The sequence below is a fragment of the Nycticebus coucang genome, chromosome 4, assembly GCF_027406575.1.
Source record: "Nycticebus coucang isolate mNycCou1 chromosome 4, mNycCou1.pri, whole genome shotgun sequence".
Classification (NCBI taxonomy): Eukaryota; Metazoa; Chordata; class Mammalia; order Primates; family Lorisidae; genus Nycticebus; species Nycticebus coucang.
Genome location: NC_069783.1, coordinates 5,642,284 through 5,654,356, shown reverse-complemented (window position 1 = coordinate 5,654,356; position 12,073 = coordinate 5,642,284). Strand labels below are relative to the sequence as shown.

At 43.5% G+C, this 12,073-nt stretch overlaps 1 long non-coding RNA gene across 2 annotated transcripts; it reads left to right on the top strand.

Annotated features, from left to right (window-relative positions):
* Positions 1–6,692: 6,692 nt before the first annotated feature.
* On the top strand, positions 6,693–11,205 carry LOC128584839 (uncharacterized). Of its 2 annotated transcripts, XR_008379744.1 has the most exons (3): positions 7,017–8,123; positions 8,751–8,933; positions 10,826–11,205. It is a non-coding gene; the product is annotated as an uncharacterized LOC128584839 (long non-coding RNA). The 2 variants fall into 2 exon arrangements; XR_008379743.1 differs by having other exon boundaries at positions 6,693–8,933.
* Positions 11,206–12,073: the final 868 nt, after the last annotated feature.

Genomic DNA, 12,073 nt, shown 5'->3' with positions numbered 1-12,073 from the left:
CTATTAAATCAGGTGTTCTGACCCAGTAATTTTTGTAAGTGAACTGATTTTAATAGCTTGTGGGCATAAATTAAATACAAAACATCTAATTTGGACCCTTGTTATTTCCTTTGGAGACTGTGCATTGATCTAAACCTACTTTGCAGCATTTCATTGTTAATCTTGAATTTCTTTAAGCAAGTAAAATATAGAAGACATTTATGTGGAAACTTGTAACAAATTGCATTCGGCACAATCCCTGGGTACTATTTAGTTATGCCAGCTCTTTTTCTCTGTTTTGTTTGATGGTTAAACCAATTCCATTTAGAGCAAGTACAAGACGTTTCCACTAGAGGGAGGAGAAGTGCTAATTTTGAGTCTTAGGAGGTGACTGCCCCTTTGCTGAGAAACCACTTCTCTCATTACACCTAAACTGTGCCTGGAAAAACAACAGTAATTCCTTTCATTTTTATTTAAATGTCTGCTCCTCTAATGGGAAAACAAAGGACAAAATGTGGAACATTTCTAGGTCAAAGTAGCAAATCTTTAAAAGTGGCTAATTTCTTGCTTCAAGAATTCTAAATACAGTCCTGGGGTCAGAATAATATTCAAAGAAAGACCTTAGTGATCAGAAAATTCAATCTCTTGCTTTAATAGTTGTGAAAAATGAGGCCCACAGAGGGAGCTGCCCTGCCCAGGTCATATAATTTGTCAGCGGCAGATGCATGACGTATCAAGGGTTCTGCAGATCTTTTCAGCGCTGTTTATAATGCAATGGACCGTGTCAGCATGTTTATTGCAGTAAATGTGCGTGTGTGTATAATATATACATGTAGTTTCTTCCTGGTGAGGTTTATGATTTGAGATCTGGCAGTGAGAAATAATCTGAAGCTTTCCTACATCCTTGTTTATTTGTTCTTAAAATCTCCCCACCCTTCTTCCCTCATTATATTTATAAAACTCGATGCAAATGGCACTGCTTATATTGGATGCAGCTAATGGATTCTGCAAGGTCCAAGCTCTTGTAATGATTGAGCAACCACCCAAATACCATGGTTTAGAAAACACATCATAAACTTTTCTGTGGAGTCTCCAAAATTTTCATTAACCTTCATGACATTAATGGTTGGGCTTATTTTGTCATAAGTGAGGGTGTGACCTATTTCTCTAAAATAATGAGGCATTCAGGGGAGCTATCAAACTTCACTTTTGGCTGAACCTTGTCTGTAACCTCTTCCAAATCTAATGCATTTATGTTCATTTTTTTAGGTGGGAAAGATTATTTTCTGAGTTTTAATAAAAAACAGACAAATTTCAAACGCCCCAAATTCTCTACTGTGAAGTTGGGATTAAAAAAATCTATCAGCAAATATGTACTCATATGAAGGCATAACAAAATAGTTCTTTCAATATTTCAATATGTACTAAGAACTTTACAATTTCATTTTTTTAATTTTTTTATTATTTATTTATTTTTTATTAAATCATAGCTGTGTACATCAATATGATCATGGGACACCATACACTTGGTTCATAGAATGTTTGACACATTTTCATCTCATTAGTTGACATAGCCCTCCTGGCTTCTTACAAGGGTACATGTGAGCCTTGGCAAATGTGGAATGTAAATGTCTTGGCAAAGTAACTAAGAGAACTTTACAATTTCAGTATGTACTAAGAACTTTCATTGAGAAGTTCCCCTCTGGCCTCTAAATATCCTGAGTAGTAGCTTGAATCTATTTCTACCTGAAGAGAACTTACATTAAAAGTCGGGGTTAGGAAGTTTGGACTTAAATTTATAAGGTGAAGTGTGAGCAGAACCATGGTCATTCTTTTAATTAAGAAGTTATTAATTCTTACCCTTTTATGTGCATAGCTATGAAGTAATGAACAAAGGAACTTCTGGCTGCAAGCAGAGGCAGGTGTCATTTCCACACAAGTGGATGCACAACCTTGGAAACTTGCACTTCGTAGAACTTGAGTTTTTCCATTTGCTAAAGATGAAGATTGGACTGGAACAGGACAAGAGCCCCTCCATTTCTGGTGGGCCATCATTTCAATTGCATAACAAATAGACTTTACTCACAGTCCTAACTCCTGTTTAATGTTTCACAGGATCATAATGCAGGATATTCTTTTTTATTTATTTATTTTTTTTATTAAATCATAGCTGTGTACATTGATATGATCATGGGGCATCATTCACTAGCTAGGATATTTTTTTTTGTGCCTTCTTTTTACTGTTATAATGACTTGGAAAAGCATGGTTTTGGTATATAATGGGTTCCTCAATGCATTGATTCCCACAACACCTCAAGTAAATCTTCGGGTACAGAAGGAACCCCCTTTACGTTCCCCATAGAAATCAAAGCGACTTATAATTTATCTAACAAGTGACCATTTCTCTCACTCCCTCTCAGTCTAGCCCACGTGATCTCCATGGGAAATCCCACAGTCATCTCTTCCCAGGTATTTTTGCTGTCAGAACACTCTACCGCCCCCTGCAGTCTACACTTTGTGCAGCACCTGATACCATCTGTACATACCTCCATTCACATTGACTCGTCCACCTGTTCATCTCACTTGGGGCTTTGTTCAGGCCTCTGTTGCTCCTAAGGGAGCCCTTCCATGTCACTCAGTCTCAAACAATGTCTTTCATTGCTCTCCTCCCCTGGGCTCCAACTCGTTCCTGCCTGTCTGCATCTGTGTCTATGCCCAAGCCTGTGTCTACACCATGTCCACCATCATTACCACATCTGTGTCTCAATCACAGCTACATGGGCCCCCAGATCCACATCTCTGTCTAGACCCACCTCTGTCTGTGATGTGCTGTATGGTTTGTGTGAAAGCAGAGACCGTGTTTTGCCCATTGTTACCATCTTAGTGTCTAGAGCTACTCCTGACAAACAATAGGAGCTCCATGAATATTTTCCCAATGAATGTGCACATTTCCTGTAGTGCCTGTCAGACCTGAACTGGGATTCGGGTTTCAGCTCTTACTAGCTCTGCGATAGTGGACCAGCTGTTTAACTTCGTTGAGACTCCACTTACTCATTTCTAATTTGAAAATGTCATCATTTTCCTCAAGGGTCTGTTGTGAGGATGAAATTAGAAACTATCGTGAAAAGGAGCTTTCTCAGTCTCGGCCAGAAAAGGCCCCTAGTTAAGGTCAATTCCCTTTTTCCTCCTCCTGTTTTGTTGAGCACACCCAGATTTTCATGCGTTTTCCAGCATCAAAGAGAAGCACACCTATTAATATCCACTCCTGGTTGTTTTTAAAGTCAGAGAACTGAGACTCTCCAGCTACAGAAGATCAGATAGACTTTAGTTTCCACAGGAAAAACTCACAAAGCAGAGATTTACCCAAGACTGTGTGGTGACGGAAATGGATTCTTCCCCAAAGTCAAAAACAATGGTGCTTTATTATTTAATTTTATTAGTGGAGAAAAATCGAGGGTTAAGGTCTACACTTCTGCCATCTAGGTATCATGAGCTTAAGCTTTACCTCACCACCCAACACAAGTGACCTTATTTTGTCAATTAAAAACTTTAAAAAGGCCTCTTTCCTTTTATAGTTAAAAATGAAATACTCTTGAAATGGAGCATGCACTTCCCTTGGAAAGAGTACCCACTCTAGTAAAGAAAAAAAGATTAGCAGAAATGAGCTAAGAGTTTCACATGCATCAATGTGCATATTGCTCATATTGTCATACCCAGCAAAGGGACCCCTAAAGGCCCCTAACTGTCTCAGCCTGAGTCCCCACACATCTTAACACCCCCCCTTGGGTTAATTCTGATAACAGGTTCCAGAACACGGAAGTTCTCTCTGAGTTCCCTGGCTCCCTTGCCAGACAATAGTGAATTCACTCAAGCAGAATTTCCCAGGTTCTATAACCCCCCTGAACTTACCCCAATTCCCTAGCCACAGGTAAAACAATGGAGAAAAGCTTATTTAAACTTAGTTTCCCAGGCCAAGTTTGTCCCCATGCCAGCTGAACCCCCTGACTCGCTGTAACCCCGCCCTCGTGCCAATCACCACACTATAGCTCCCCTGAGCCAACTCTGTAACCTCGCCCCTGAGCTAACTGCCACGTTCAGCTTTTGTTTCTGCTTGCATGGCAGCAACAATGGTATAAAAGTCAACCTGCCCGTCACTTCAGGGCCGTTTGCCACTCAGGGCGGCGGCCCACCTGTGCAGGTATAATAAATCACCATCTGATTTATACCTGAAGTGGGGTCCGAGTCTTTCTTATAGGTGGCAAATAATTACAACAATATCAAACCTATGAATCAGATCCTACTACTGAATCTGTCTTGACATTACAGAACTAGCCCACGGTTGTGTGGCTAATTAATGACTGTCCTGGAATTCATCACATTCGTCTGATCCAGGAGCCAGTGAAGGTTCCCAACCACGGGGCTGTGGTGCTCACAAAGATGACAAGTCAGCCTCAAGTGACTGTTGCATCTAAAACACAAAAAAAGAACCAAAATCAAAATAAAACCTGAGAAATAAAAACCAGAAGTGTGTAGCATGCTATTTGTGGAGTTTTATTATTATTATTCATAGGTGGAGCTTTTATAAGCCATCTGAGTTTGTCCTTTGTAGCAATAGCATAAGACGGTATCACTTTTCAGATAAAGCGTGAGAAGTTATATGACTTTGCTGAAGGTCTCCAGTTAATAAGAAGTGGAGACTGGAATTCTGCCTCCGGAAGGTAGACCAGGGATTTTCAGTGTGCTGTGGCCATGAGAGGATGTTAGGGGTGCCAGATAAATTTTTAGAGATCATTAATTAAATAATTTTCAGAAGAAGTTGAGAGCACAGTAAGTATATATATATATATTTTAAAATCTTCTTCTCCTTATCATCATTCTTCTTCTTCATCAAAATAATTTAAGTGTGCTGTGGAAATTTAACTACAGGTTCAAGTGTGCCGTGAGATAAGAGGTTGGAAAACATCTACCAGGTAGATCCTTGCTCTTTCCACTATTGCTCTCAGCCTTTCCAGGGAAAATACTTCTGCTCCATTGTTGCAGACTCAGGTGAGCGTCTACAGATCCCTTCTAAGCTGGGTCACTTCAACAGCTGCTGGGTGCACACAGTGTTGAGACAAACTCAGATGCAATGTCTGCCCGCACCCAGCTTTCATTCTGGGGGACAGACAGGTATCAAAGAAGCATCCCCAGAGGATATCAGGCCGTGTGAGTGCTGTGGACAGAAGTCACACACATGAGGGGGGCGGGGCACCCAGAGGGAAATGGTGGAGACGTTAGATCAGGTGGTGTAGGAAGTTCGCTTTACTGAAGAGCTGTTTGGTCCCTCCAGGAAGTGTAGAAGGCAGCCAGGGGACTAGCAGGCTTCCAGTGGCTGCAATGGCAAAAATTATTTACGGTGTCAAAGAAACAATTCTTTTAAAGAGCCATCTGTTTTCTGAATGTGAGGAGCTGTCTGCTGCACATTGAGCAGTGTTTGCTGAGAGCAGTGAGACACAGCCATAGGAGAGGCACGTCGCACACCCTGGAGGCAGAGGCCCCGCTGGGCCGCAGGGATGGCCGAGCTGGTGCACGTGGGAATCTGCCCCCTGCCTTCTCACTAAGACCTGGGCTGAGCCTGCTTTTGGCTTAAAGTAGTCTTTCTTGAAAGACTGCAATCTTCCTGGCAGATATCACGCATTTTTATCATATTTCCCAGAAGCACTCAGATTCTCAGGGTCCATATACGTGAATTATCTATAGAGCAGTTAAATGTCACGAAGTTGCACAAGCCTTTTTAATTAATAGGATTCATAAGTGCTCACTGGAAGTCAGTTCCGTGGAATCCATTCTTTTTCCTACTTGACATTTATTTAGCCTCTTTAACATTTAAAATATATTATCTCATTTTATTGTCACAAGCCTGTGAAGTAGTTTAGTGGAGAAAGATATTACCCCTTTTCTCCCTTTCTCTCATCCTTCCCACCTTCTCCTTCCTTCCTTCCCTCCTTCCACTTCCTTCCTCCCTCCCTCCCTTTCTTCCCTTCCTCCTTCCTTCCTTCCTTCCTTTTCCCCCTCCTCCCTGCCTTAGGAAATAGAAAGATAAATGGTATTTGATATGATGGAACCTGCTGAAATTCTAGTGACCTGGCTGTAAAAATAACAAGATACATTTTCCATCCATTGAAATCAACAAATACTCACAGAAAACAGAATGTTTGCTTGCGTGGAAGAGAATACAAGACAGCAACCCCTGCCTCGGGCATGTAAAAAGACGCACAGCCTAATGAAACGCCGCTTGGGAAAATGCTTCAAGAAGTTTTAAAATGTGTTTACCTTTTGACACCAAAATTTTAATTGTAAGAAATCTCCCCAAAGGCACAGTAGTTAGAACTGCAATAAAAGTTAATAAACCAAAAATATTTATTTCAGCATTATTTATGAAGGCAAAATTTCCAATAAAGTTAATTGGTTAACCATCGGGAATTGTTCAGGCAGGCTACAAGGCAGGGGCTGGATGGAATATTAATTATGCTGTCTTTCGGAACAGGACATTCTGCTCTCTGGAGGAGAGCTTGGCTGCACCCAGCCATTGGCCAGAGACAACTTGACCTCCTGGCCTCTTACTTCTTGCCAGAACAATCCCCAAATCCCAGAGGTGGGGGCAGGTGAGAGCTGTGTGTAGACTAGAACCAGTGGTGTCAGCTGCTGGGGCAGGTGGAGCCTGAGGCCACCCCATCCTGCTTTCTGATCCCTGCTCCCAGTGAGCTTCTGAAGTGGACTCTTCCCGGTCCTCTGGGTGCACCTGCCTCCTGCCATCTTCTCAGTTTTCAAGGAACTGTGTCTGCCACAATTCAACCTCCTGTTGACCTTGGTTTCAAATCTATTAATTCTTTTTTTTTTTTTTTTTGTAGAGACAGAGTCTCACTTTATGGCCCTCGGTAGAGTGCCGTGGCCTCACACAGCTCACAGCAACCTCCAACTCCTGGGCTTAAGCGATTCTCTTGCCTCAGCCTCCCGAGTAGCTGGGACTACAGGCGCCCGCCACAATGCCCAGCTATTTTTTGGTTGCAGTTTGGCCGGGGCCGGGTCTGAACCCGCCACCCTCGGCATATGGGGCCGGCGACCCACCAACTGAGCCACAGGCGCCGCCCAAAATCTATTAATTCTTTTAAAAATGTTTTGGTTGGTTTTTTTGAAGTAATAAATATATAGGCTAAAAATGAAAAGAGAGCATAAAAAATATACAATGGAATTGAGTCTCCCTCCCATCGCAGACACTGAGCCCCCCGTCCCAGGGCTGGCGAGCGCGGTTTCTTGTGAACCCCTCCAGAACACGTCCGTGCTCCATGTAAGCGTACACATTCTGGTTTTATTTCTTTGTCAAAGCACATGGTGGCTTACAATGCACATCTAAAAATATAACTTGGAAAATACATACCTTAGAAGTTTTCCACATGAGAACACAGCTGTTTCATTTATTTTATACCCCTACAGCGTTTCACTGTGTAGATAAATCCTAGTCTGTTTAATGGCTTCTCCACTGTTGTTTCCACTTATTAGCTATAATAATCAATGTTGCAAATGAGCATCAACCTGTGTGTATGTCTGTGCACATGTGTGTATATATGCTAATATTCCCACGTCCCTGTGAATCTATCTGTATAGATTTATAAAATAAATACGTGACCAAGTAACTGCTGAGGCAAAGAATACATTCATTTTGTTCATTTTTAATTTGTTTAAAATTGATCACTTTGGCATGCAAAAAAGTAGTCACACCAACAGGGTATAACGTTCTTCCATTTTATTTTTTGTGAGCCACCTAAGAAAACAATCCTATTGAATTTTTTAAATTACATTTTTAAGACGTAAGCAGGCCTGACCGTCAGTGTATGTGTCTAAGCCTTTCGTCGTCTTCTGTCTCCCAGCCCTCTGCCGGCCATCCTCTCGGGTGTCTGCTTTTAAGAACACCAACTTCTAAGACTTGTTTACATATTTACATAGCAGTTTTACGCCCCAGGTAAGGTACCTGTTTTCCCAGTGCGGCTTCACGTTATTTCTTTTTCTGGAGAAGTGTCCAATTGTTTAAGGATTGAAATGTTTTAATGTTTTCCTTAACGGCTTCTGACTTCTATGCCTTACTTAGGAAATGTCTCAACTGCAAGGTACATTTTTTTATATCCTAATTTTCTTCCAGTTTGTGATTGCATTTTTTTACTTCTATTTTGTAATCCCACTGAAATTATTTGAGTGTTAGAATAAGCATCAATTTTTCTCTTCACCTCTCTGGAGTCAGTTGTGCTGGCAGTGAGAGCTGCATTTTGCATTTGAAAGCTACTGAAGATGTAATAAAATATGGGGAGTGTCCATGGCACTAAATACCTGGACAGCAGAACCTCTGTAAGTGACCGCTCAGGGCACTGCAGCAAACTGGCCAGCATTCGGAGGTGGTCATCGCAAGGAACAAGGCCACATGTATGTACATGTGGTGCGTGTCGGATCTATGAAAATTAGGTCAGCTTTAGGAGGTGGTCAGCTATGGAGGCTCTGTGTATTAAGCAGTCCCTTGACACGCAGGCATCGCTGACACAGTCAAAATTCCTACTCTTCCTGAGCAGTTACCGTGCTGAGCAAACTCTCCAGAAGCTTTACTCGTTTTAAACCCACAAGCCTGTAAGGTGTGAACTATTGTCTCTATTTTATACGTAAGAGAAAGGACTGTCTTGAGGTCATACGTCTTAAAAATGGCAGACCTAGGGCCTGATGTGAGTCTGTGTGTCTTCAACACTAAGGTTTTCTAATTTCCATTCCTGCCGGGAAAGGAGGAGAGATGTGCAGATTGATGCGTGAACAGATGGAGCAACTTCTTTCCAGTCCACTAGCTGGAATTTATAGTCCTAAAGCTTCAGTCTTTACATTGAATATTTTGTTGAATTGGATTTAAAACCCCTTCATCATCCACTGAGCCCGATGAGGTAAGACTCATAAATGGTGGGTGTTGGCTTCTGTCCCTGTGCAGGAGATACGGGCACTTAGCGGTGATAATTTCCTCCTAATTGGTTGTAACTAATGCACTGCCATCCCGGAATGTGTCACTTAAAGAAATGTACCTTAGCAAACGGACCACGTTCTCCATCTAAATGTAAATTTACATGCCCTAATACACAGCATGGCCAGAGGCCATGGGGATAAGAAGAAATGGCTGCTGAAGGGGCAGTAGCTGACCTTGCTAAACCTCTTCTGGATGAGGGAGGATGGTAAGAACAACTTGGAACTGGGGGGAGGGACTGGTGGAGAGGTAAGCTTGTGTGTCTCTGGACTCGCCTGGGTCTGCCTGGCCTGCTCCGTTAGACTTGTTTAAAGATAGGAGGCTTGGTTAGACCTGTGGTTTCAAACTCTGCTCTGTGGGGGTACCTGGGGCCACTGGGTACAAAGGGCAGGCACCCCCCCACCGGGGCCACCTGGGTACAAAGGGCAGGCACCAAGCCCAGAAGGATCCAACCCTCTGCTCCAACTGGCTCGGCCCCAGCTCTCTGCTTTACCTGCTGTATGTCTCAGGGCTGCAGGGCTACCAGCGCCAGGAACACTGGGCTGGACGCTCTCCAGGGTGCCGCCAGCGCTGATTCCGAGCTCTTGGTCCCTGTGGCCTATGGCCATGCCCTTGCTGGGATGAGGGTGGGCTGGACAGATGGAGCGAATGCAGAGCCTCTTGCTCTCCTCATCAGCTAGGGACAAAGCAGAGGTGCGGGGGGGGGGCGTCAGTGGAAAGAGAAGCTGTGGCGGCATCCTGGGTTGTTGGCCCTCAGGAGGAAGTCAGCAGGCTCAGGGCAGCCATCCCAGTCTCTGCCAGAGAAAAGAACGCAGCAGAGGGTGATGCGGGCACCTGTGTCCCTGCGCAGAGCTTCCAGGCCTGGCAGAGGGCAAGGACATGTGCGGTCCCCACCTGCTCAGCTGGCTAACTGTAGGCAGCTTTCCGGGCCAGGGAGGCTTCCAGTTCCAGGAAGAGCGGGCAGGAGCCTGTGGGAGAATAAAAAACATATTGAGAAATTGAGGTGACACATGAAAGTTTGAGATGGAGAGGATCTTTGCTTTCTTTTTGTTAAAAAAAATAATGAACTTTTCTCTCTGTCTCTCTCCCTCCCTCTTCATCTCTCTTCCATCCATATTCTCCTGAGCTGTGACGCTCACTACTCCAAGGGTCTGAAGATTTCCACACCAGTGTGGCCAAGTTGTACACAAAGTGTTGTTGCCAGGGTGAATTCTTGATGGCTTGGGGCCAGGCTGAACTTTATAAGCTTCAAAGAGCCAAACTTTGGGAAAGAAGCACACTTGGAAGTGGGAAAGTGAGAGGAAAAAAAAAAAAAAAGAATGCAGAAAGATATGCCAGGAATCTCATTTCTGTCTTTTACAAAACTAGTGGGAAGATAGCAAATGACTTAACCTGTCCAATTTTCATTTTCCACTCCATAAAAAGGGGATTCAGATTAGCTTCAGATTTCTAAAGCTAATACTAATATCTACCTTCTAAATTTGCTTTGAGAATTGTCAGGAAATTGCTTTCTTATCTAACATATCTAAAATGTTTGTTCAATCGTTGGCCGCTACTGTTTTCCCCAGGCTAACACCCCCCCTAATGACAGTATAGGGAGAGGCGCCATTGTCATTGAGGTTTAATACTGCCCTCGCTCGGCCCCCTGGTAGACAGAGCCCGCCATGCACATGTTTTGTTGTGTCAGCACAGAATTTTCCTGGACTCTTAAAAAGGTCAAAGAATAGGATTTTGAAAAAAAGAGTTAAGAGAGCTTTTTAAGTCTCAAAGGGCAGTTTTTTACCTTCCAATTCTTATCTTTTCTCCTTGCCTTTGCAGGGAACTCTTCCAAATCATGCAGAAGCCTGGAGTACGTGTGCGCAGCAGGATGAGGGCTCTGGCCCTGTCGCTCATCACTCAAACGTCCCTTCCTATTGGGCATTCCCTTTTCGGAGAGGTCAACCTGCTAGACACAGTGATTCTGAAGCCCCTTCAAGTTCTGTGATTCTCTTCTGCATCTGTGTCCTGAGGCCACGATTTCTACACTAAAATTAAGAGGCAACTTTCTGATGAGTCCAAGTTTCTAATGAAGAAAACGGAAAATGATACATGTTAATATTTGACATTGGTATGGCCTATGGCTGGGCCCCTTCCCAGGAATTTCTGTTGACTTGAGTTGCTTTCCCAGACTATTGTGATGCCTTATGCTCTGGCTTGTGTTTTTGGTGTTGCAAATTCTATTCTTTCTCTGGGCGGTGTGGTGTGGCCTGGGCAGTGGGTACAGTGCTGTGAAGACCCACCCGGGCAGCTTCTGGAGACAAGTGCTGGGGTTCCTTTTCTAACTATGAAAACCAGTGATTTAAAACTAAGAAAGTATTTCTGCTGGATTTTCAATCTCAGCTCTTACATTCTTAATATTCAAAGTTTAATTTTTCTCTTTGAATATCCCCACCTAACCTTTTAAAAATTTAAATTGTGGTAAAATACACATTACATAAAATTTACATCTTAACCATCTGGGAGTGTAAAGTCTGGTAGGGTGAGGTGCATTCACGTTGCTGTGGAACCCATCTCCGGACTCTTCATCCTGGGTTACCCAGGTGGCTCCTACATCCAAGGACAGCAACTCATACCATCCATGGAAGAGGAAAAAGCCATGTGGAGACTCAGGCCAAGGTCAGAATTATACAGCCACAAGCAAGGAATTCCGGGAACTACTGGAAGTTGTAAGAATCGAGGAGGGATTCTGCCCCAGAACCCAGGAGGGAGCACGTTGCAGCCAAAGCCTTATTTAGGGCTCTGGCCTTTGACACAGTGAGAAACTACGTTTCTGTTGTTTGAAGTCACTAACGTAGTGGCATTCTTTGTGGTAGGCGTAGGGTCTTCATATGCCGTCCTCCCTTCCATGCTAGAGGCTTTCCTCTAATGATGGGTGTTCTTGACGTGTTGGATCACAGGGAACTGTCAGGAAAACGAGCAGCCGGGCAGCTCTCAGGGTGTGCAGGTGTCCATTTATGTGTGTGCCCATGTATCTGTGGGTGTCCAAGTATCTGTGTGTGTGTTCATGTTTGAGTGTGTGCCTGCACA